Genomic DNA, 26,429 nt, shown 5'->3' with positions numbered 1-26,429 from the left:
AAGTGAAACCAAATCTCGTTTAGCTCCGAGATCTCGCAAGATTTCGTATCCGTTGCTGGAATCTCACAAAAAAGATTTGTACACATGACGTCCAGGCTGGATTTCATGTGTATTCATTATCAGGACACTAGTAATGTTAGGGCTTGTGTATGAGGCTGCACATAGTGATATATCTATATTGCTAGTGCAGTGTAAATGAATGGAGAGGAGTGCATGATGCTGATTGGTCAGCGTCATGCACTCCTCTGTACAACGCCCACTTGGTCGAAAGTAAAAGTACGCCCACTTGGGCATTAAGAAAGCTCATTAGCATAAACTTAAATCGCTCCTAACTTTGTGAAAAAAGATCGTTTTTTTAAATAAAAAGCATTACTGTCACCTACATTACAGCGCCGATCTCCTTATATAGGAGATAGGGCACTTATAATGTGGTGACAGAGTCTCTTTAATGTTAACTAGTAACTATTTTGTGTGGTATTACTCTCTGTCTGTGACTTATCGGGGGTTTGTAATATATAAGGCCCTAAAAGCCGCTTCACAACTGAACTGGCCCCTGTAAAAATAGCCTTTGAAAAATTTTCTTGAAATTGCTGCTAAAGTTCTAAGCCTTGTAACGTCCTAGAAAAATAAAAAGATTTTCCAAAAACTATGCCAATCTAAAGTAGACATATGGGGGATGTTAATTAGCAACAATTTTGTGTGGTTTTAACTCTCTGTCTTACAAGCATATACATTTAAATTTAGAAAATGCTAATTTTTGCAATTTTTAGCTAAATTTTGGTGTTTTTCACTATTAAATACTGAATGTATCGAGCAAATTGTGCCAGTAACATAAAGTCTAATGTGTCATGAGAAATCAATATCAGAATCGCTTGGATAGGGGAAAATTTTCCGAAGTTATTACCACATAAAGTGAAACATGTCAGATTTGAAAAATAAGGCTCTGTCAGGAAGGTCAAAAGTGGCCAAAGTGGGAAGGGGTTAAAGTCTTTTTCTTTTTCCAGGACATTACAAGGCTTAGGGCCTGTTCACATCAATGTTGGCTTTCCGTTCAGGGGTTCCGTCGGAGGTTTCCGTTGGGTGAACCCCGCAACGGAAAGTCAAACTGAAACCACTTCTTCCGTTTCAGTCACCATTGATATCAATGGTGATGGAAACATTGCTAATGGTTTCCGTTCATCACCATTCCGGCAGGTTTCCGTTTTAACGACGGAATCAATAGCGGAGTTGACTGCGGAAAAACAGAAATCTGCCGGAATGGTGACGAACGGAAACCATTAGCAAAGTTTCCGTCACCATTGAGACCAATAGTGACGGAAACGGAAGCTGTGGTTTCAGTTTGACTTTCCATTGCGGGGTTCATCCGACGGAAACCGGAACGGAAAGCGAACGGTGATGTGAACAGGCCCTTATAACTTTAGAAGCAATTTCTCACATTTTCAAGAAAATTTCAAAAGGCTATTTCTTCAGAGACCAGTTCAGTTCCGAAGTGGCTTTGAGGGCCTTATATATTAGAAAGTTCCCATAAATCACCCCCATTTTAACCCCTTAAAGGGAATGTGTTGCCAGAAAAACATGTTTGTTTTTTTTAATTAAACATTTAGTGTGTGGGTGATTAAACATTGTTCAAATTTTTTTTATTTTTTTCACGAGTCAGGAAATATTATAAATTAATTCTAATTTAGAATATTTCCCATTTCTGGTCACTAGATGGAGCTATTCCCAAAATTGCAGCATTGCAAAATTGGGTAAAAAGCCCTCGCTCTAGTGAGCTCTCAGCATCCCCCCCCCTCCTTTATCCTGGCTAGTGCCGGGATAAACGAGGGGTTTGAACGGTGTAACCTCCTACACTGTGTGTCGCCATTTTTTGAGCTAACACACAGTGTAGTAGGTTTACATACAGTAGTAAACACACACAAACACGAACATACATTGAAATCTCTTACCTGCTCCTGCCGCCGCGGCTCCCTCCGGCCCGTCCGCTCCGTCTGCTGCCGCTGGTCCAAGTGCACAAGTCCGGAAGCCGCGACCGGAAGTAGTAATATTACTGTCCGGCCGCGACTTCCGGTCCACAGGAAAATGGCGCCGGACGGCGCCAATTTCAATTTGGACTGTATGGGAGCGGCGCATGCGCAGTTCCCACACAGACGCCGTACACAGAAGTGAATGGGACGGGACCCGTTCGCAGTCCTTATGGGACTGTGGCTGCCGTATTCCATGTCTGTATGTGTCGTTAATCGACACATACAGAAATGGAACAAAAAATGGCAGCCCCCATAGGGAAGAAAAAGTGTAAAAATAAGAAAAAGTAAAACACAAACACACAAATAAATATAAACGTTTTTAATAAAGCACTAACATCTTTAACATATAAAAAAATAATTTGTGATGACACTGTTCCTTTAATGACCAGCCTATTTGAAACCTTAAAGGGAATGTGTCGCAAATGAAACATTTTTTTTTTTTTAGTAAGTTACTTATTTTTATTATATTTTTTACGTTTTTTTGCCGTATTTTGTTTTTTTCTTCCACATGGTGGGAAGTATTAAAAGTTAAATTATAATTTGACATGTTTTCCTATGTTGGCCACCAGAGGGAGCACTTCCCATAATTACAGCAAGGTGAATAAGGGAAATCAACCTGACTCACAGCTGCCGTAAATGTGGGAGGGAGACTCACCCCCTCCCTATTTTTGGCTACAAGCCAGGAAAAGTTGTCTTCTAATTGCTAAGCATTGTCCGTCTCCCATTTTGGGAGTGCTTTTACAATTGCAGATGGTAGAAGCTCTAGGACACCAAATGGCTAAGAACGATGAAAGTCAAGAGGGAAGCCCTGTGGTTAATGACTTTTCAGTTGACAGGTTCACACTGTGTGTATTTGACGTGTTTTTTTTGGCGCATTTTACATACCAAAAACTGCATAAAAAAATGCTTGATTACGCTTACATTTACATAATTGGTAAAGCGCGCTGTTAGTATATACAATGCACTTTTCTACACATGCGTTTTTAAAAAACGCATTGTGTAAATAAAGAAGTGTCTAATCAATTCCTTTGCACATAAAACATGTCAAATGTTCCCATAGTCAATGGGAGTCATAATTATTGGCCAAATAGCGCACACAAAATGCATAAAAAACACGCGAAAAAAAGTCAAACGCTTGATTAAGCTTCCCATTTACATCAATGGGAAAGCGAGCCGTTAGTTTTTTACACAAACGTTTTTAAAAAACGTGTTGCAAAAAAAAGAAGCGTTGGATCAATTCTTTGGTGCATAAAATGCGCCAAATCTTTCCAGAGTCAGTGGGAGTCCTAACTACGCGCCCAAACACTTGCATAAAGCGCACACAAAAATTGCAAAAAGCACCGCGCAAATAAAAAGGAAGTGCATGCCCCCATAGAAATTAATGGGTCAGTCTGCTATCCGTTTAAAAGAACGGATAGCACACTGAAGCATTTCACTGAAGTGTGCTTGAGGCCTAACTTTATTTTTTTTGTAGGTTCCGCTGGACCTATTGGACTACGTTGTAGATTCGGTGGACAACTGCGATGATCTACGGTTTTTGTTTAAAAAAAATGGTTAGCAAGGATTGTGTGGGGGAGTTTTTATTTCAATAAAAATATTTTCTTATGTCTCTGTTTTTTAATACTTTATTACCACCTTAGTAATGGCAGTTGTCTGTTTGACGACGTCTATTACTAAGGCGGGGCTTAATGTTAGCCAGTAAAAAGGCTAATACTAACCCCCATTATTACCCCGGTACCCACCGCCGCCAGGTGTATGAGGAAGAGCCGGGTACAATCATCGCAGTAGTCCACTCAATCTACGATGTAGTCCAATATGTCCAGCGGAAACTGCAAAAACAAAAAATAAAGTTAGAAATATGAAAATATAAATACTTATACTCACCTACAGCTATTTCTTGCTTCTCCCCTGCACCACAATAAATACTAGAGGTCCCCACAAGCACCCTGTATGCACCCCCACACACACACACACACACACACACACATGCCCATGCAAACCATCACACAACTCCCCCACAAGCACCCTGCACACAACCCCCCCCCACAAACACCCCCCAACAGCACCCTGCATGCACCCCCCCACAACTGTGGCGCAGTTGCATGTTTGGGGGTTATGTGTGTTTGTGCGTGCGCACACACTATACATAGCTTTGCTGTGCGGCCGCATACGCAGCTCTACTGCACGGCCTCACACACCGCTCTGCTACACACACACACCCACACACAGCTTTGCTACACACACACACAGCTCTGCTACACACACACACAGCTCTGCTACACACACACCCAGCTCTGCTACACACAAAGAGCTCTGCTACACACACCAAGAGCTCTACTACTACTACACACACAGCACTGCTACACACACAGCTCTGCTACACACACACAGCTCTGCTACATGCACACAGCTCTGCTACCTATACACAGCTCTGCTACACACACACAGCTCTGCTACACACACACACACACACACACACACACACAGCTCTGCTACACCAGGGCCTTGCTAGGGGGCAGGCGGGGCATGTGCCCCAGGCACATTTTAGAGGGCCAGACTGGCCGGTGAACAGTGGGCCGGTAATGGTCTGCATCTGTAAGCAGAAAGCAAGTAAATGCAGGAATGTGAGTGAAGTGGTGTGTTTGATTTATTTGTGTAGTGTGATTGTTGTAGTGTTTACAGTGTATACCCATTGTATGAGTGATATATGCATTTTGTGTGAGCTATATGTGTGTCTAATGTATTATGGTGTCTGCGTGTGAGGTATGCATCTAGTGTGAGAGTGGTGCATATTTAGTGTGTGAGTGGTGTGTGTTTAGTGTGTGTTTAGTGTGTAATTGGTGTGTGGTGTGTATTTAGTGTGTGCGGGGTGTGTTGTGTTTAGTGGGTATTTAGTGTGTGAGTTGTGTGAGATGTGTGTGTTTAATGTGAGGTTTGTGTTTAGTTTGTGTGATGTGTGATGTGTGTATTATGGTTCCAGTGTGAGCTGTACTGATTGTGTCCAGTATGTGAGTGGTTTGTGTGATATAGTGATGGGTATCAAACAGTATATGGGTCATGGGTGGTGCACACTGGTAATGGCCTGCATCTGCAAGCAGAAAGCAAGCAAATACAGGAATGTGAGTGAAGTGGGGTGTTTAATTGATAATTTTAACACTAAAATGTTTTTTGTTTTTTTTCATTTTCACAAAGAATAAAGGAGAAAAAGCACCCCAACACTTGTAAAGCAATTTCTCCCGAGTACGGCAATACCCCATATGTGGTCATAAACTGCTGTTTGGACAAACCGCAGGGCTCAGAATGACAGGAGTGCTACTTGGCATGCAGATTTTGCTTGATTGGTTTTTGGGTGCCATGTCGCATTTACAGAGCCCCTGAGGTACCAGTACAGTAGAAACCCCTGAGAAGCGAATCCATTTTGGAAACTATACCCCTCAGGGCATTCATCTAGGGGTGTAGTGAACATTTTGATCCCAGATGTGTTTCATAGATTTTATTAGAATTAGGCAAATGAAAATGAAAAATTACATTTTTTCCAAAAATATCTAGAATTTGCTCCCAAGTTTTTTATTTTCACGAGGGGTAATAGGAGAAAAACACCACAAAATTTGTTTTTTGTTACCCAATTTCTCCCGAAATAAGCAATGCCCCATGTGTGGCCCTAAACTGCTGTTTGAGTACATGGCAGAGCTCAAAAAGAAAGGAGCGCCATTTGACTTTTAGAGCGCTGATTTTGCTGGACTGGTGTACAAGCGCCATGACGCATTTGCAGAACTCCCTTAGGTACCAGAGTAGAGTGGAAAACCCTGAGAAGTGACCCCATTTTGTAAACTACACCCCTCAAGGCATTTATCATTTGCCTGGACATATGACAGGGCTTAGGAGTGAAAGAGCAAATGCGCATTTGAGGCCTATTTTGGTGATTTTCGCAGCATTGACCCACAATGGCAGAACTCTGGGGTCAAATATTAAAACAAACACCCAAGTAGTGACCCCCATTTTGGAAACTGCACCCCTCAAGGCATTTTTTTAAGGGGTATAGTGAGCATTTTGACCCCACAGGTTTTCTTTTTTAATTAGAAATGAACGCTCAGTGGATGGTGCAAAGTGAAAATTGCAATTTTCCACTGATATGCCATTTTAGTGCACAATATGTTGTGCCCAGCTCGTACCACTGAAGACCAATACCTCAAACTATTAAGCGGGTTCTCCCGGGTATAGCGATGCCATATATGTGGACGTAAACCGCTGTTTGGGCACGCTGTAGGGCTCAGAAGAGAGGGAGCGGCAGTTGGCTTTTGGAGCGCAGATATTGCTTAGTGGTAGTTTTGCTTGGGGTTTTGCTGGTATTGCAGTTTATGATGTGGGGGCATAGGTAGATAATAAGAGGGTATAATAATGAGTTAAATAAATAATAATTCATAGATATGTGGCCGGTGTCACACTGATAAATAGTGCACCATCTTATCCGCTTTTGAAACACTGCATATTTTGCATCCCCATATTCTGAGCGCCAGAACTTTGTTACTTTTTCTCCATCGGAGCTGTGGGAGGGCTTATTTGTTGTGGGACAATCTGTAGTTTTCATCAGTACCATTTTGGGGTGCATGCGATTTTTTTAAATCACTTTTTATTTCATTTGTGGTCAAAAATCAGCAATTCTGATAAAGTTTATTTTATTCTTTTGTTTTTTACGGCGTTCACCGTGTGCTATAAATGACATATTTAATTATTTATTCTGCGGGTCAATGCAATTACAGCGATACCATCTGTATATAGTTTTTTTTATGTTTTGCAGCGTCTACACAATAAAATCACTTTTGTTTCAAATAATAATTTTTTTGTGTCGCCATATTCTGAGAGCCAAAACTTTTTTATTTTTCTGTCAAAAAAGCTGTGGGAGATCTTGTTTTTTGTGGGACCGGCTGTAGTTTTTAATGGTATAATTTTGGGGTACATGCAACTTTTAGTTCACTTTTCTTCTGTCTTGGAAGAGGTAGTGACCAAAAAACAGCGATTCTGGAATTGTTTTTTATTTGTATTTTTTACGGTCTTCACCATGCGGGGAAAATAGCGTGATATTTTTATAGTTTGGGTCATTACTGATGCGGTGAGAGCAAATATGTGTACTTTTTTAATGTTTTTTTCCTATAATAAAAGACTTATTATGGGAAAAAAGGCGGTTATTGTTTTTTTAACTTAAAACTTTTATTTTTTGACAACATTTTTATAAACTTTTTTTTTAACTTTTTTATTTTTTTGTCCCACTATGGGACTTGAAGGCATGAAGCCCTGATCACTATTCAAATACACTGCACTACCTACATAGTGCAGTGTATTAGAGCTGTCAGTTATTCACTAGGGGGCCATTGTTAGGCCTTTGGTTGCCATAGCAACCATCTGCACCCCCGCGGGTGCCGATCGTTGCCATTAGCAACCATCGGGTGCGATCTAACCACCTAGATGCAGTGATCGCTTTTGATCCCTACATCTAAGGGGTTAATCGGCTAGATTGGAGGCTAGCTCCGGTCCTGGCCATACAGGAGGGTGTCAGCTGTAATATACAGCCGACACCCGGCGGTGATGGTGCTGGCTCAGCTTCTGAGCCAGCTCCATGACTATCACGTACAGTTACGTAAGAAGGCCCTAACAAACTAGCACCCATTACGCAACTGTACGAAATTTTGCGGGAAGGGGTTCATACATGTGTGAGAGACACAATGCAGACACAATGCAACGCGTTTCGACCTAGTACCTAGGTCTTCATCAGGAAAACTGCGAAGTTGCTCTTTCACCACGAGCCTTTCTGGAAATTGGACCTTGTACAGGAGCGCCTTCAGAAATGAGTGACCCTTCTCAAACCTTGTTTGTAATAAATTGTACATAAGCAGATTGTAATTATGTTTTTCATTACACAATAAAGTGTATTCTTAACTCTCAACTCTTTGAATGGGCAGTCCAACCTTTTTAGGTGACTTCCCAGGGGACTTGGAGGCGTGGTTGTTGTGGGTGAATTCTGTCCAAGATAACAGTTCAATCATTCTGGATACTGTTTACGTACTGTGTACGCACATTTTGATCATGAACCTAGTTGATCTGCTTCTGTTTGGCCATTACTTTGAGGATGATACACTAATAAGACGTCCAGAGAAATCTTCAGAGCTTTACACAATGCTCCCCATAATTTAGAGACAAACTGCACTCCACGGTCAGAAATAATGTGAGTGGGTTAACCATGTAGGTGAAAAATCTCCTTTAAAGAAGACTTGAGCCAATTGAGAGGCAGACGGCAATCTTGACAAAGTCACGAAATTGCCCATCTTAGAGAATCAATCAACTACTACTTAGATGGTAGAGAATCCCTGGGAAGGAGGCAAGTTGGAAATAAAGTCCATAGAGATTTCAGTCCAGGGCTCCATTGGAATTGCTAGAGGCTGGAGAAGACCTAATGATGCCTGCCAGGAAGGTTTAAATTGAACACTAACAGTACAGGAAGCCACAAACTCCTTGACTTCTTGTCTCCAACTAGGCCACCAGTAATAACTTGAGAGTAGTTCACTGGTGCATTTAACCCCAGGAAGTCCAAATAGTAAGAATGAATGAGCCCAAGATAAAATCTTCTGATGAAGATCAAGAGATTCAAAGTAACGTTCTCTAGGAGGATCCTCAGGGGAAACTTCAGTAGCAGCCAGGACACAACTCGGGTCGATGATAAGAACTCATGTAAGGAATCGAAAGAGTCAAAGGTCCTTTAAGAATGTGCTTTCTCTGCAATTACTCTCAGCAGGACAGTATGTGAGGATGTCGTCAGTGCTTGACGAGGATTGAGCCTTTGAGCAGATTTAGGCCGGATTCACACGAGCATGTTCGATCCCTGATATACGGACCATATGTCGGCAGTATTTCCCGGACCGAACACATTTCAAGGTGCCGGGCTACTAGCATCATAGTTATCGATGACGCTAGGAGTCTCTGCCTCGCTGCGGGAAAACTGTCCCATACTGAAAACATGGTTACAGTTTTCCCGCAGCGATGCTAGGAGCCCGGCTCCCTATGTGTGTTCGGTCCGGGAAATACTGCCGACATACAGTCCATATCTCACGACCGAACATGCTCATGTGAATCCGACCTTAAAGTACTCTAGATTTTTGTGGTCTGTGAATGTGTTCACTGTAAATGAGTGACGTCTGCTTCAGAATTCAGCGGCATGCTATCAGCTGTCAGATAATACGCACAGAGTTATCCATGCCATACGATATGCTAGGAAGCATAAGACACCTTTAGCGCTCTTAAGTACGGATGCGGAGAAGGCATTTGATAGAGTTGCATGGGATTTACTTGCTGCAACGCTATCAAAATTGAAGTTCCCGCCTCAGTTAATTAATGCAATATTTACCTTATACTATAACCCAACCGCGAAGGTCAAGGTTAATGGTATTCTTTCCTCACCCTTTGACACAAGAAATGGCACACGTCAGGGTTGCCCGCTTTCCCCTTCTTTGTTCCTCTTATCATTGGAAACAATTATACAAGCGATCCGCCAACATCCAGAGATTGGGGGGCTGAAAGTAGGCATAGAGACACACCAAATAGCGGCCTTTGCGGATGACATGCTACCGTTCATCTCAGAACCGGAGCTGGCATTCCCAGCCCTGCTCAAGCTTTTTAAACAGTTTGCAGATGTATCTAATTTTAAAATTAATTACGAAAAGTGTGAAGTTTTGGGTTTAAATATATCCCCTGAGAGGATCTCGAGACTTTCCAGAGAGTTTCCGTTTAAGTGGTCCACATCTCATATTAAGTACCTGGGTGTGAGGCTCTCTGGAGACATCTCTGAGATCTTCTCATTAAATTATTTGCCCCTTCTTAATTTCCTCTCAACTTAAAGACTTAAATATACCTTTGATATCGTGGATGGGCAGAAAGAATCCCCTGAAGGCATATATATTGCCCAAATTCCTTTATTTACTACAAACCGCGCTGGTGTTTATTCCTTCTTCGTATTTTACTAAATTAAGACGTATGTTCTCTCAATTTATCAGGAGGCAGTCCCGACCTCGCCTATCCTATAAACAGTTGACATTGTCTAGGGGACAAGGGGGATTTGGTCTACCTGATATGGTCATGTATTATCATGCAGCTCAATTTAGAACACTTATCGAATTACTTACAAAGACCTCACCTAAACTTGCTAGATCGCTGGCCTTACATACACTTACCCCTTCTACCCTAGCGACATTTTGGGGCTCCCCACATCCCATCAATTACATGGGAACTCCAGACTCATATTTAAAGGGCCTATTACATAGTTGGTCATACATTCAAACCCACCTAAAACCCATACTGTTCCCATCACCTGTAACTCCGGCGAATCTTCTTCCTTATTTGCTGGATAATCCTTATGATGACCCTCTGGGGTTATGGCAAACTCTAACGCCTTGCTCATTGGGGGAACTGCTTGGAGACAGGCAACCGCCTGGACATGCCTCTATTTTTCCTACATTCTCCAAGCATGTTTGGTCATCCATGCAATATGCGCACTTTCACAAGATATGTAAGAGATTCCTTCTCTGTTCCACTATAAAATGGGATTTATCGTGGTATGATACCCTTGTGCTTGGGGAAAATTGCAAAAAAGTTGTTTTTTTTAACTTTTAATATTTTTTTACACTCCTGAAAATGTATCAATTTTTTTTTTTTTTACACATTTTATTAGTTCCCCTAGGGGACTTGAACCAGCGATCATTAAATCGCTGGTACAATACACTGCAATACATGGTCGAGTTAAGGAAACAGCTTAACTCGCTGAGCTACTCTGTTTCCGTAACTCCCATAGAAGTGAATGGGAGTTACGTTAACAGCATAGCACCGCGAGCTACGCTGTTTCCGGAACTTGGTAGCTCTGAAAACAGAATACATGGTCGAGTTACGGAAACAGCGTAATTCGCTGAGCTACGCTGTTTCCGTAACTCCCAAAGAACGGCATAGTAGTTACGGAAACAGCGTAGCATGCTACGCTGCTTCTGTAACTGCCATTCACTACTATGGGAGTTACGGAAACAGTGTAGCTCAGAGAGTTAGGGTATGTTCACACGCTAGCTGTCATTTACAGCTGAAATGACAGCCTGTTTTCAGAAGAAAACAGCTGCGTCGTTTCAGCCGTAAATGCTCCTCCTCGTAATATACGAGGCGTCTGTGACGCTCGTATATCTTGAGCTGCTCTTCATTGAGTTCAATGAAGAACGGCTCAAATTACATGGCAAAGAAGTGCCCTGCACTTCTTTGCCGAGGCAGTCAATTTACGCGTCTTCGTTTGACAGCTGTCAAACGACGACGCGTAAATTACAGGTCGTCTGCACAATACGTCGGCAAACCCATTCAAATGAATGGGCAGATGTTTGCCGACGTATTGTAGCCCTATTTTCAGGCGTAAAACGAGGCATAATACGCCTCGTTTACGCCTGAAAATAGGTAGTGTGAACCCAGCCTCACACTGTTTCCGTAACTCATCCATGTATTGCAGTGTATTGTACCAAGATTTAATGATTGCTGGTTCAAGTCCCCTAGGGGAACTAATAAAATGTGTAAAAAAAAAAAAAGTTAGATACATTTTCAGGAGTGTAAAAAAAATATTAAAAGTTAAAAAAAAACCTTTTCCCAATTTTCCGCAAGCACAATGTATAAAAAAAAAAAAAGGAATGAAATAAAAAGTGAGAACAAAATCGTATGTACCAAAAAATGGCTCTCAGAATTAAGTGAAACAGAGCAAATAATTTTTTTTAGCAAATAGTTTTTGCTTTGTACAAGTAGTAACAGTAGTAAAATATGACATTGTTTCCTATTTTAAAGTCTAAAACCTGGGTGCGTCTTATAGTTAGGTGCGTCTTATGGTACGAAAAATACGGTATTTAGTTTTTTATATATTATCCTCTTTTTTTAAAATGTTTGTAAGAATTAACTAAATATGTAAATACAATTAAAAAAAAGACCATACACAGCAGACATCACTGAAGCATTGGGAGGCGAGTAAACCCCTGCTGGATACAGGTATTAACCACTACACTACCCTAGACCAGTATTTCTCAACCTTTCTGAACCTAGTACCCCCTATTAAAAGAACAGTGAACCAAGTTCCCCTAAAGCTACGTTCCATTGCGATCTCAGCTAGCAGCTGTACTCCGCTAGCAGCATTTTACACTGCGATGTTGCCATTTGTACAAATTCTTGCATAAATCAATCAATAATCAAATAATGAAATAGAATAGGCGTAAAAAGCAGGAAAAGAGAAAGTTGATGTCACTCCATCAATGTGGAAGTTCACAGTTTGTCCATATTAATATCCTACTTAGTACCCCAAAACAGTGCACAATGAATACCCCCATATTATTATTAATCAATTAATGTTGCCATTCAGTGTCCAATCAATGACGTATGCCGCCAATGCTTTTTAGTGGTTATTTTATGTCCAATTAATGATGACATACACAGTATATTTGGTGTCGCCACCCACTGTACAATTAATGCCATCTTCCACCCCTAATACAGTTATTGCTGTCATCCACCCAGTACAATTAATGCTGCTATATACCCCATGGATAGTTCATGCCACCAGCCATCCAAGGACAATTAATGCCACCAATTACCCCCGGACAATTAACGCAGCCACACACACAGTACAATTGATACAATGAATGTACAGGAAATGCCATAAATGTTTAAACTGTGGGAGTTCAACGCAGGGACCTCCATAATTGTCACAACAGGGGTCCATTGATGCTTTCAATGTGCATCCCAATCCCTGTTAAAGTCAATGGGGAGTCAAGGAAACACTGTTGCTTGACTGTGAGTATCAATGGACCGACATTCTGACAGTCAGTGTTAGTCCCAAAGATCAGACTCCCACCAACCAGACATTAAATGTCTATGGTAGGAATACCCCTTTAATACCTTAAATAACTCAGTGTTAGGGCTTATTCACACACTGTGCTTTCATCATGGTTTTTGCTGCTGTGTGGCAACACTGTGCCTGAAAAAAGGGAACAAAAAGTGTGAATAAGCCCAAACACTGTTTTTCATGAGGTATGTAAAGGATCTGCCAGACACAGCTTCTGTGTCGACGCCCATGGTTAATCAGTCTGCATCTGCTCCTAGGTCTGATAGAGTGATTCGATCTGCTACCACTCAGGCTGGTAGACTGAGGAGTGGGAGCACCTATCACAGCCTAGCCAGACGGTTCTAGCTCCCGCCTTCGGTCTATTTACACCTTCATTTGCTTCTTGTCTTTGCCTACGATTCTCTCTTGTTTCCTGGCTCTGCTGTTCCAGCTATTACTATTGTCCTCTGCTTCATATTGACCCTGGCTTTACTGACTACGCTCCTGCTCTGTGTTTGGTACCTCGTACACTCCTGGTTTGACTCGGCTCGTTCACTACTCTTGTTGCTCACGGTGTTGCCGTGGGCAACTGCCCCTTTTCCCTTAGCTTCTGTGTACCCTTGTCTGTGTGTCTGTCGTGCACATATTGAGCGTAGGGACCGTCCCCCAGTTGTACGCCGTCGCCTATGACGGGTCGTGCAAGTAGGCAGGGATTGAGTGGCGGGTAGATTAGAGCTCACCTGTCTGTCTAATACACCGTCATTACAAGGTATATTCAAATACATACAAGTAGATATGTATACACACCCATACACACAAATATACAGGCATACTTGCGGAGCAGAAACAGTCCAGTCCTTTCACTACGGGCTAAGATTGATAAGTGAGCTGGGAGCTATTTTCTTCACCAGGCTCTGGTTTTCCACCTTTTTTGTAAAAAACTGCATCGATAATACCATGTTAGGTGAAGACAGCATGTTGCACGGGTGCCTGTTGTGTGCCCCCTGGACCCATGTTATGTACCCCTTAGGGTTCACGTACTATGGGTTGAGAACAACTTCCACTTCTCAGCCATTAAACCCTCCACTACTCTAGATCACTAGGGAAGCAGCCATTACCCTTCTTCACTACGCCAGACTATATGGCTAGAAGCCATCCACCTCTCCACTATTTTAACCCCGCCACAACCCTAGGCCACCAGAAAAACAGTCATTAACGCGTCCACTACCCTAGACTACCAGGAAAATGGACATTCTCATCCACTAACCTAAGCCACCAGGAAAGCAGCCAATAACCCCTCCATAACCCTTTTTTTTTTTTTCGTAATGGTACAACTCCATTTATTTATGCATTATGTGCCTCTGTGTCCTGCTATCAGCATTCTTCCACAGGTTATGACATCCAGATCCTTTAATGCTCTCTATCTACATGACGGAAGGCTAAAAACAGTCTAGTAAGCTGTTGATCTTTTTTTCTGACGCCTTACAAGACTGATATTCAAAGTTGGTAATTTGCATAGAGTCTGTAAAATAGGTCTGAAAGTCTGAATCTCTAGACCAATGCAGGAACTCAGTAGTCACGGGGGACATACTTCAGTAGTAAATCCTTTTTAATCCAATTATAGGAATATTATTCATATTGCTTCATTGCCTTTCACGAAAATAAATTATAATATGCAGGTATAGCACTGCTATAATTTTTTATAGCCAAAAAGAATTATAGTCTATTCTTGCCTAACATGGGCATTGGATCATAAGGCAAAGCTGTGTGGGTTTCATGCACTGTGATATAGTGTTGAAGATGAATGCATGTGACAGGTGCTAACTTAGGGTTTGCTACATCGATACAGATGAAACAATTTTTGGGGGAGCAGAGTGCAATAAAATGGTATGACAGATACTGGAAAAAGTATTAAAAAACTACTAAGTAACTGCTGAAAACTTTTGTATACATCCTATGATTAAAATGTCATTGCTTCGAGGTGTGAACTGCTGAGGATTGAATCAGGCCTGCGTGAAACGTCTAGACTTCATAGTACCCCGCTGTTGTTGCATCATCAGCTTAGTCAGTTTAGTTCTTGCTTACCACCGGGATTTCTAGGTATAACACATCATGGTGTTCCACATCAAAGGCCTGCTCTTGAATTATTAAAAATTCTTATGAGCAGGAGGAATTACCAGTGTTAAGAAGAAAATGTCAAGTTAAATATTTCATAATTTATCTAAAAAGAACATCATGTGATATTATTCAACTTAGGGCCTGTTCACATCACCATTGCCCTTTCGTTGAGGGGTTCCGTCGGAGGTTTCCATCAGGTTAACCCCTCAACGGAAAGGCAAGCGGAAACCTAAGCTTCCGTTTTCCTCACCATTGATATCAATGGTGACGGAAACCTAGCTAATGGTTTCCGTCTGTCACCGTTGTGACAGGGTTCTGTTGTTCTTGACAGAACCCCGTCCCAACGGTGACAGACGGAAACTATTAGCTAGGTTTCCGTCACCATTGAGTTTAATGGTGAGGGAAATGGAAGCTGAGGTTTCCGTTTGCTTTCCGCTGACAGAACACCCTCAACGGAACACAGACGGTGATGTGAACACAGCCTTAACGGGGTATTCCAGGTTCTGCAAATAAAGCCTAATTATTGTATAATACAAATATATGAAATTGTATAATAAACTTTGTGTATCCATTCCTCCTGTTTTTTTTTTAAATGCTTACTGTCATTGAATGTTAACCTTTAGTGGTTACAGTCAAAAGATGGGTACTGTTCTCGTCATTTGATGATACAGAGACAGAGTGTTAAGGATCTGCCAGGCACAGCTTCTGTGTATACGCCCATAGGTAATCAGTCTGCACCTGCTTCTATGTCTGTGAGACTGACTCCATCTTCCACCACTCAGGATGGCAGGCTTAGGAGTGGGAGAGCCTATCACAGCCTGGCCAGACGGAGCTAGCTCCCGCCCTCTGTCTATTTATACCTGTTTGTTTTCCTAGCCCTGCTGCAGCTTCTGTACTATTTGACCCTGCTTCATATGACCCTGGCTTACTTACTACTCTCCTGCTCTGCGTTTGCTACCTCGTACACTCCTGGTTTGACTCGACTTGTTCACTACTCTCCTGCTCTGCGTTTTGTACCTCGTACACTCCTGGTTTGACTCGCCTCTTTCACCACTCTTGTTGTTCACGGTGTTACCGTGGGCAACTGCCCCATTTCCCTTTGCTTCTGTGTACCCTTGTCTGTTTGTCTGTCGTGCACTTATTGAGCGTAGGGACCATCGCCCAGTTGTACCCCGTCGCCTAGGGCGGGTCGTTGCAAGTAGGCAGGGACTGAGTGGCGGGTAGATTAGGGCTCACGTGTCTGTTTCCCTACCCCCATCATTACATAATCACAAGCCCTTTACCTAGTCTACCCTGGTCCCTCACACTACTATGGACCCCCTTGAGACCCTGGCTCAGCAAATGCAGGGTCTCTCCCTACAGGTCCAGGCCCTGGCTCAGAGGGTCAACCAGCCTGATGCTACCATGGTAGTGCCCCTCACCCCACCTCAAGTTGCCTGACCGGTTCTTAGGGGACCGGAAGACTTTTTTCTCCTTTCAGGAGAGTTGTAGGCTCTATTTTCGTTTAAAGCCCCACTCCTCAGGTTCTGAGAGCCAGCGGGTGGGTATAATTATGTCCCGGCTCCAGGAAGGGCCCCAAGAATGGGCCTTCTCCTTGGCCCCTGACGCCCCTGAACTTCCCTCCGTTGATCTTTTCTTTTCTGCTCTCGGACTCATTTATGACGAGACTGACAGGACTGCCTTTGCCGAGAGTCAGCTGGTGACCTTACGTCAGTGTAAGAGACCTGTGGAGGAGTATTGTTCTGACTTTAGGAAGTGGTGCGTAGCTTCTCGGTGGAATGACCCTGCCTTAAGGTGCCAGTTTAGGTTGGGTCTGTCGAACGCCCTGAAAGACCTGCTAGTTAGTTATCCCTCTTCTGACTCCCTAGACCAGGTTATGGCTTTAGCGGTACGACTTGACCGACGTCTCAGGGAACGACAACTGGAACGTTTTTGTGTTTTCCCCTCTGACTCCCCCATGATGCCTCCCGAGGTTCCGTTGCTTCGCTCTTCCACGGAAGACTCGGAGGTACCTATGCAACTCGGGGCCTCCGTGTCCCCCCGACAATGTAGAGAGTTCCGCAGGAAGAATGATATATTATGAAAGACTCTGGTAGCTGGCAGGTCAGAAACTGCAATAGAAAAAACTAATGTGCCTGGGGCACAATGAAACCCATTTTCCCAGCTACCAACAGAATTATAGTAAGATTTAACTTTTATTAGTTCTATTTCTAAAAGGTCCAGGAGGGACAACGAGAGCACAAAGAGGTTAAAATTCGCTAGAGACCATTGGCAATTGCTCTATGGGATTACTGCCGTACGAGGCAGGATTCAGTGTGCAAATCCTATCGCAAACAGGATCACTAGGTCGGCAGCTGCAGACTGCCTGACAAATGCAAGTAGCACAGTGTAGCACAGTGTATTAGAGGTAGAAGCCAATAGATCATAGCAGTTAAAATTGTAAGTATAGCCCCCCCGACATGAAGAATGGTCTCTGCTTCTATTGTGGGGATGACAAGCATCAAGTGAACACCTGTCCTAGGCGTAAGAATAAGCAGCCGGAAAACTTCCGCGCTTAAGTGATCATAGGGGAGGTCACTTGGGCGCACAGGTATTTCCCGTAAATATGAAACGTAATAAAATCTTGCTTCCCTTTCAGGTCTCTTTTGGTGGTAGGTCTGCTACCGGCAGTGCCTTCGTGGATTCAGGGTCTTCTGCTAATATCATGTCTGTGGAATTTGCTATGTCTCTAGCTATGCCTTTGTTTGATTTGCCTAAACCTGTCCCAGTAGTGGGTATCGACTCCACTCCTCTTGCTAATGGTTATTTTACACAGCATACCCCTGTTTTTGAACTCCTTGTTGGCTCCATGCATTTGGAGCAGTGCTCTGTACTGTTGATGCAGGGATTATCGTCCGATTTGGTTTTAGGCCTTCCCTGGTTGCAGTTGCTTAATCCCACGTTTGACTGGAATACTGGGGAGCTTACCAAATGGGGTAATGAATGCTTGACGTCATGTTTTTCTGTTAATTCTATTTCTCCTCCTGAGGAGGTGAACACGCTACCTGAGTTTGTTCAGGACTTCGCTGATGTTTTCTCTAAGGAGGCCTCCGAAGTGTTACCTCCTCATAGAGAATACGATTGCGCCATCGATTTGGTACCAGGAGCTAAGCTCCCTAAGGGTAGGATATTTAATCTCTCTTGTCCCGAACGTGAAGCCATGAGAGAGTATATCCAGGAATGCCTGGCCAAGGGTTACATTCGCCCCTCTACTTCTCCGGTAGGTGCTGGCTTCTTCTTCGTAGGGAAGAAGGATGGTGGTCTTAGGCCATGCATTGACTACCGTAACTTGAATAAGGTCACTGTAAGGAACCAGTATCCCCTTCCTTTGATTCCTGATCTCTTTAATCAGGTTCAGGGGGCCCAATGGTTCTCTAAGTTTGATCTACGGGGGGCGTATAACCTTATCCGCATCAAAGAGGGGGATGAGTGGAAGACTGCGTTTAACACGCCCGAAGGTCATTTTGAATACCTCGTCATGCCCTTTGGGTTGTTTAATGCTCCCGCGGTCTTCCAGAATTTCATAAATGAGATTTTAAGAGATTACCTGGGGGTATTTCTTGTAGTGTACCTTGATGACATACTTGTGTTTTCTAAGGACTGGTCCTCCCACATTGAGCATGTCAGGAAGGTGCTCCAGGTCCTTCGGGAAAACAAACTGTTTGCGAAGACCGAAAAATGTGTGTTTGGGGTGCAGGAGATACCATTTTTGGGTCAAATCCTCACTCCTCATGAATTCCACATGGACCCCGCCAAGGTCCAGGCTGTGGCGGAATGGGTCCAACCTGCCTCCCTGAAGGCGTTACAGTGCTTCTTGGGGTTCACTAATTATTACAGGAGATTTATTGCTAACTTCTCGGTCATCACTAAGCCTCTTACGGACCTCACTCGCAAAGGTGCTGATCTCCTCCACTGGCCTCCTGAGGTTGTCCAGGCTTTTGAGGTCCTTAAGAAGTGCTTTATCTCGGCCCCGGTGCTGGTTCAGCCCAACCAAATGGAGCCATTTGTCGTGGAGGTTGACGCGTCCGAGGTGGGAATGGGGGCTGTCTTGTCCCAGGGTACCAGTTCCCTCACCCATCTCCGTCCCTGTGCCTACTTCTCCAGGAAGTTTTTGCCCACAGAGAGTAACTATGATATTGGCAACCGCGAACTCTTAGCCATTAAATGGGCATTTGAAGAGTGGCGCCACTTCCTGGAGGGGGCTAGGCACCAGGTAACGGTCCTTACCGAGCACAAGAATCTGGTTTTCCTAGAATCTGCCCGGAGGCTAAACCCGAGACAAGCTCGATGGGCGTTATTTTTTTACCAGATTCAACTTTTTGGTTACCTATAGGGCTGGGTCTAAAAATATTAAGGCTGATGCACTGTCGCATAGCTTCATGGCCAGCCCTCCTTCGGAGGAAGATCCTGCTTGTATTTTGCCTCCAGATATAATCATTTCCTCTATTGATTCTGATTTAGTCTCTGATATTGCTGCTGATCAAGGTTCAGCTCCCGGGAACCTTCCTGAGAACAAGCTGTTTGTTCCCCTGCAATTCCGGCTAAGGGTACTTAGGGAAAATCATGACTCCGCACTATCTGGTCATCCAGGCATCCTGGGTACCAAGCACCTCATTGCCAGAAACTATTGGTGGCCTGGGTTGCCTAAAGACGTTAAGGCCTACGTCGCCGCTTGTGAGGTTTGTGCTAGGTCCAAGACTCCCAGGTCCCGACCAGCGGGCTTACTACGTTCTTTGCCCATTCCCCAGAGACCTTGGACCCATATCTCCATGGATTTTATCACCGATTTGCCTCCATCTCAAGGCAAGTCGGTGGTGTGGGTTGTAGTAGACCGCTTCAGTAAGATGTGCCACTTTGTGCCCCTCAAGAAACTACCCAATGCTAAGACGTTAGCTACCTTGTTTGTCAAACACATCCTGCGTCTCCATGGGGTCCCTGTCAATATTGTTTCTGACAGAGGGGTACAATTTGTTTCTTTGTTTTGGAGAGCCTTCTGTAAAAAGTTGGAGATTGATCTGTCCTTCTCCTCTGCCTTCCATCCTGAAACTAATGGCCAAACTGAGAGGACTAATCAGTCTCTAGAACAATATTTAAGGTGTTTTATCTCTGACTGTCAATATGATTGGGTCTCATTCATTCCCCTCGCCGAATTTTCCCTTAATAACCGGGTCAGTAACTCGTCAGGGGTCTCCCCCTTTTTCTGTAATTTTTGGTTTAATCCACGGTTCGCCTTCGTTTCACCTGGTAGTTCCAACAATCCCGAGTTAGAGGTCGTTCATCGGGAACTGTGCACAGTCTGGGCCCAGGTTCAGAAGAACCTAGAGGCGTCCTAGAGCATACAAAAAACTCAGGCAGATAGAAGACGTTCTGATAACCCCTTGTTTATGGTCGGGGATCTGGTGTGGCTATCGTCTAAGAACTTGCGCCTTAAAGTCCCGTCCAAGAAGTTTGCTCCCCGGTTTATAGGGCCGTACAAGGTCATTGTGTCAGGTCCGTATTTCACACCGAATAACCACCTCTGTAAATTGAAAGCTGAAGGCATGCCTGGAGAGAAGTACACCACACAAATGTCTGAAGTACAGCTTCAATGTCAGCCAGGAGGAACTGAACTTTATTCTGAACAAAGAAACACACACAGTGAAAGACACATGCCCCTCCCTATAAGTTTTCCTATACATTCTTCTGCACACTCCTCTTTGCATTCCAGGGGGCGGTGTCTTCCATAGGTGTGTCCGACATGAACAAAGAACTTGTTATATATATCAGTATATTACACAAAGAACTGAAATGTATATACATATGTGTGAGGATAATATTTTTCAGACAATATACATAGTAATGATCCCTGACAGTCCCCCCTAAAAATATTATTCTATCCCTGAGTCTTGCCTAGCAACCTACCACTGACCACTCGAACCAGGCGGGTAGGGGTTTTGGATTTCTTCACCAGCTTGAGACGAGCTACTCCTGATGAGTAACCCCCCTTTGTACCTGGACTTCCAAGGTGTCGGAGTGGTCCTAACTTTCCCTATTCTCCTCTGGATACAGGATGGTTGTCTTGATATAATCTACAAACCGCTGCTGGTTGTAATATATATATATATTAATCCGGTCTACATTTTATTAATGGTAACAACTGTCGCACTGTCACTTACTGTCCTGATGGAACTCTTACCCCTGCAGATATGACAGGTCATGGGCAGCACAGTGACCTTCACCTCACACCTTCACATAAAACTCCTCAGATTGTAATTTGCAGTACCGTGGCATATTTACACACATTATAATTATAAACCTCAGACATTATAAACAATAGGGCCTCAGCTAATAACATAATGCTATCACCAATCTCATGCTATCACCCTCAGGTCTCGGGTCCCATCAGTTCATTGCCAGTCCTGTACACCATCGTCTTCTTCTTCTCCTGTCTTCTGCTCTTCACTGACTGTCACCCTCAGGGTAACCCACACAATTGTGGAGTCAGACTACGTTGGTGTCCAGTGGGGGAGTTATTATTACCCCCTCCTGGTCACTTAATTATCAAAACACTTGATCCTGCTGACGGATTCACTCAGGTCTTTGGTCTTTACTTTGCTGATGTCATCAGGACTTGGTTTGGTCCTTCTCATCTGTCCGACACCGTCTCCTTTAGTTTACGTCATCAGGCTGTACATAGCACCTCATGTTGTGAGCCTGGGGTGAGATCCCACGTAGGCGGATTAGTGGAGTTGTATTGTGACTATCAAACCCTCCGCATCTGTACTCTTCCTCTGGCAAGTTACTTGTCTGGGCGGCCGCTTAGAATTGTGACACTGCCGTCAGTTCATGATAAACGCGTTGTACTGGCTCAGGCTGCGCCTGCCGCATCTCAGTGATGGAGTTCATCGTGTTAAAAGTCTTTTAGTTCATATTTACTGGCACTTGCTGGGGACCCCCAACTCTTGTCAATTGTTAAAATAAATACTAATCTGGTGATAACATCATCCGCATACATTATAAACGTTGTTCTAAGTACATACAATAATGTCAGGCCCTTAAACAACATCAAACACCTTTATATATATATATATATATATATATATATATATATATATATATATATGTATGGAAAAACTTCTCTGTTACAATGGACAGGGCACCTAGAAGATGTGTGATTACTGGGTACATTTCATTCGCACTTGGTGATACTCTTTCAGCAGGATTTGTACCTTGATCTCAGCTGATCGCCTAGAACATCTCCACCTCACAGAAACATACACAGATTCCACATGTTTATCTGACAAGTGTCTCAAACCAATTTTTCTTACTCTAATCTGGTTCGTTCTACCTGGGAAGGCCTTTCAAGGTCTGTTCTCTTCGTGGGAGGCGGGTATGATAAGGTTGGCACCGGTCTGCCAGGACTGTTCTGTAGGCAAATCAAACAGCTCTAACAGAATTTAGCAGCAACAGCTGTAAAACCTGGGACATACCAATTAGATCTTACCAAATCGATCCTTGCAGTCTTGGGGCATATGTGAGGTCATGCACCATCAATGCAAGTGCCATCAAGAGTGCCTTGGGTGTTACCGGTTCATCTTCCCTTATCCGTCCACATTCTGTTAGAATCTGGTTCTCACGCCTTCCGCTCCCAGTTGGACTCTTCCTGTGAAGAACAAGCTTTTCATAGCCTAATCAGTAATTGATCTTAATCAGATAATTAACTTGAAGGAGAACATTAACAATGACAGATTTATTTTAAACGTTCACACTGGTCAGTAACTAAAACTTACAAACTGATTCTTCTTCTTTATATACATATCTATACTTACACATATACACTGCACAGAATTCTCTGCTCTAAAATTTTCCTTTCACAACAAAAATAAACAAATAAAAATGTTTTCTAATGGGAATATTCCGCTTCTGTACCTTTTATCTGACGCATGACTCTAATAGTCCAATGCTAAGGCTGGTCCAGAACTTTGCATAAAACTTAACCTCAATATTTAATATTCCCACAACCCTTGTTAAATACAGTTATTAAACAAACTAACCTTGGGACAATGTCTAGAGAACTGCTGACATCTTATCATTGTACAAACACCAGTTCAATACTTGGGATAACATTGTTCCCCCCCCCCCTCGTCACTTACACACAAGGTCTGCAGTGGGAAAAATACAGGCCGGGCTTCAGGCCCCCCCTGAGAACAGGTCTACACACATGAGCACTTTGTCATACACTTCTACCTCGGGTAGTTGTATGTTCTGCAGTCGCTGGGACGGGTAATCTGGCTGGGCTGCACTTTTCACAGGTACCTTTGCAGTTTCACCTATGTCATGCCATGCGCACATCACGCCGGCTGCTACAAACCTAGTGGTGGCATTATTGTATCCAGGGACAAGCCAATTTACTGACACTTGGCTGCATATACCCTTGTTGTCAGTTCTGTCTTCTCTCGCTCTCTCAATTGGCTTACCCGATGATCCAATAAAGTTCCTATTACCAATGGGCCCATAATTGTGGGCGATGCCAAAAGCGTACCTAGAGTCAGTGTAAATGTCGGCCGTCTTACCTTCTGCCAGGTTACAAGCCTCAGCGAGCACTTCCAGCTCCGCTCCTTGAGATGAACAAGAAGGTGAGAGTGGTTTCTGGGTAATTTACCTGGTGCCTCGTATCCTGTCTTGTACATACTGTATAATAAAATCTCTTTATTACAAATTTACATTAAAAACCCATGTCACATATAGATAGAACATCTCAAAGGGGTGGCGTCTTCATTCTCTAAAATAAAACCAAATGTTATACACTTCTCCACACTTATCTGATAATCACGAGCACTTTGAGAATCTCACTTTTATCAGGTTCTGCAAATACTTGATTAATACAAAAACAAATAAAAAGAAAACATTCCTAAAAACTTTACATCAAATTAACAATGTCCAGACAATTTTTGTTTTGCCTTCTCCCTCATCTAAATCCATAAAGACTCGTGTGAGTGACGTCACCTCTGCCTCCTGTGTAAATTTTCTGGAGGGGGATGGTCTCTTACACAACCATCTACACAAACCTCAAAATGTAGGTTACTCTCATACACATTTAATCTGGATTACTCATTGGGGTCTCTTACACATTTTTAGATCTTCTGAAACCAAATTAATTAACTCAAAACAAACCAAAATTGTACCTGATCAAACCAAAATTGTACCTGATCAGTTCCTTCACCCTTCCCCCCTTTGTGGACTCTGCGAAAGTAATGTAGCAGAGTTCAAAACTACATCTCAACATAACAAAGTCTGGCACTCTATCTGTGCGGCACTAGTTTAACCCCCTGTAATGTGCAACAGCCTGAAACAAAAATGACTTTTTCCTGACGAAAATACATTTGATCTTTACAATGACATAACTCATGTGTGAAATCAAAAACAAAACAATTGTAGTTAGTTATTCAATAAAACAAAAAATATTATCTCTGATAACATTAATTACTGCAAACCAATAAACTGTATATATAAATAGGGAACGGTGGGGGGCACATACATTTTCAAAACCCTGTGTCTCACAGTATCTAAAGTTTAATACATCTGAATTAACATCAAAACACATGAAATCTGATTCACATCAGAACACATAAATATCGTAACTTTTATAAACAACAGCGCATGCGCAAAAGAGAAGAAATTTATTTAGGTTTGTACACATTACTGATATATATATATCTCTGCAGTGCATATTGAAATCCCTTTGTCTCATCAGCCCTGCAGACTGCACCCAGTCAGCCCCCCCTCCTCCTCCTCCCAAACACAGCATAGTACACTACAGGGGAGAGGGAGGGGGGCCACACACTCATTTCTCACAACTTCTAGTCTCACAATCTTAACACTTTCAATGTCGGCAAAACAACATACGTATCTGCAATCATTCATCACACCATTGTATAGGAATTATCTACGTTCAAAACATCAAACATATCATTTGTAACCGTACAATCTGTCGGCCACCATCTCTATATTATGATGACGTGTTGTTTCATCAGTGAACTAGACTGGAACTTCTGTAAATAGAAAAAAAACACTACAAATGACAAAATTAACAAGGTGATTATTTCATACTGATTTGGTTGGGCCGTGCGTGGCCACATCAGGGGCAGGGGGGGGGCAGCCTCTCCCATTGGAAACACAGTGCGCAGCTGTGAGGGCGGGTGGTTTCCCACCCACAATGAGGACACACTCAACATGAGGTACGGACACCATTACCGGGCGTCGGCTGGTCCTGTGTTTTCTAATACATACAATACCTTTCTTATTCCTAACTTCCATTCACTTCACCAAATCATGAATAGGATCGGGTGATCCTGATGATTTAAATATGGACCGTAAACCATCCATTCTAACAGTCCATATTATACACGTAATTTATATAACAATTTTCGATCTGCAACTCTTGGTCTGGCAGGAAATAATATAATTTCACAGTCTCCAACGCTAAGTCTCGCCGAAATAGTATCATCTCTAGTCTGCAATGTAATTTATTACGTCTCGCTAGGATATAAAAATATTTAATTAGACTCTCTGGCCTCGCTGGAAATATTAAAATTCCACAGTCTGCAGCTCTCTGGTCGGTTATATAATCTTTTATTTAGACTCTAATTACCCAGAGGATGGTTAGTCGGGCGCGACTAAGGTCTCACAGGTTTTCAACCTCACAGCGGAAAATATCACCTCTGTCGCCTGAGATAATCCAGGAAATCAACAAAAGGGTTCTACAGATCGCCACAAGACTGCCCACTAACACAGATAAGACGAAGATTTATAAAATCAATTCGCTTACCGTGTTATTGCGGAGGTGATCAAATTCCTTCAGTGGGCAACTTTGAGTCCTCTGTTTCACCCTGTGATTGTCGATTGTCCGGATTTTGATTTTTCCTCGAGTGAGATCCGGGTTTCGGCACCAAATGTCAGGTCCGTATTTCACACCGAATAACCACCTCTGTAAATTGAAAGCTGAAGGCATGCCTGGAGAGAAGTACACCACACAAATGTCTGAGGTACAGCTTCAATGTCAGCCAGGAGGAACTGAACTTTATTCTGAACAAAGAAACACACACAGAGAAGACACATGCCCCTCCCTATAAGTTTTCCTATACATTCTTCTGCACACTCCTCTTTGCATTCCAGGGGGCGGTGTCTTCCATAGGTGTGTCCGACATGAACAAAGAACTTGTTATATATATCAGTATATTACACAAAGAACTGAAATGTATATACATATGTGTGAGGATAATATTTTTCAGACAATATACATAGTAATGATCCCTGACAATTGAAGTCCTCAATCCTGTCTCCTTCTGACTGGAGTTGCCCCCATCTTTTAGAGTACACGACGTGTTTCATGCCTC

The sequence above is a fragment of the Rhinoderma darwinii genome, chromosome 5 (genome assembly GCF_050947455.1).
Source record: "Rhinoderma darwinii isolate aRhiDar2 chromosome 5, aRhiDar2.hap1, whole genome shotgun sequence".
NCBI classification, from domain to species: Eukaryota; Metazoa; Chordata; class Amphibia; order Anura; family Rhinodermatidae; genus Rhinoderma; species Rhinoderma darwinii.
Note: the sequence above shows the minus strand (reverse complement) of the source record.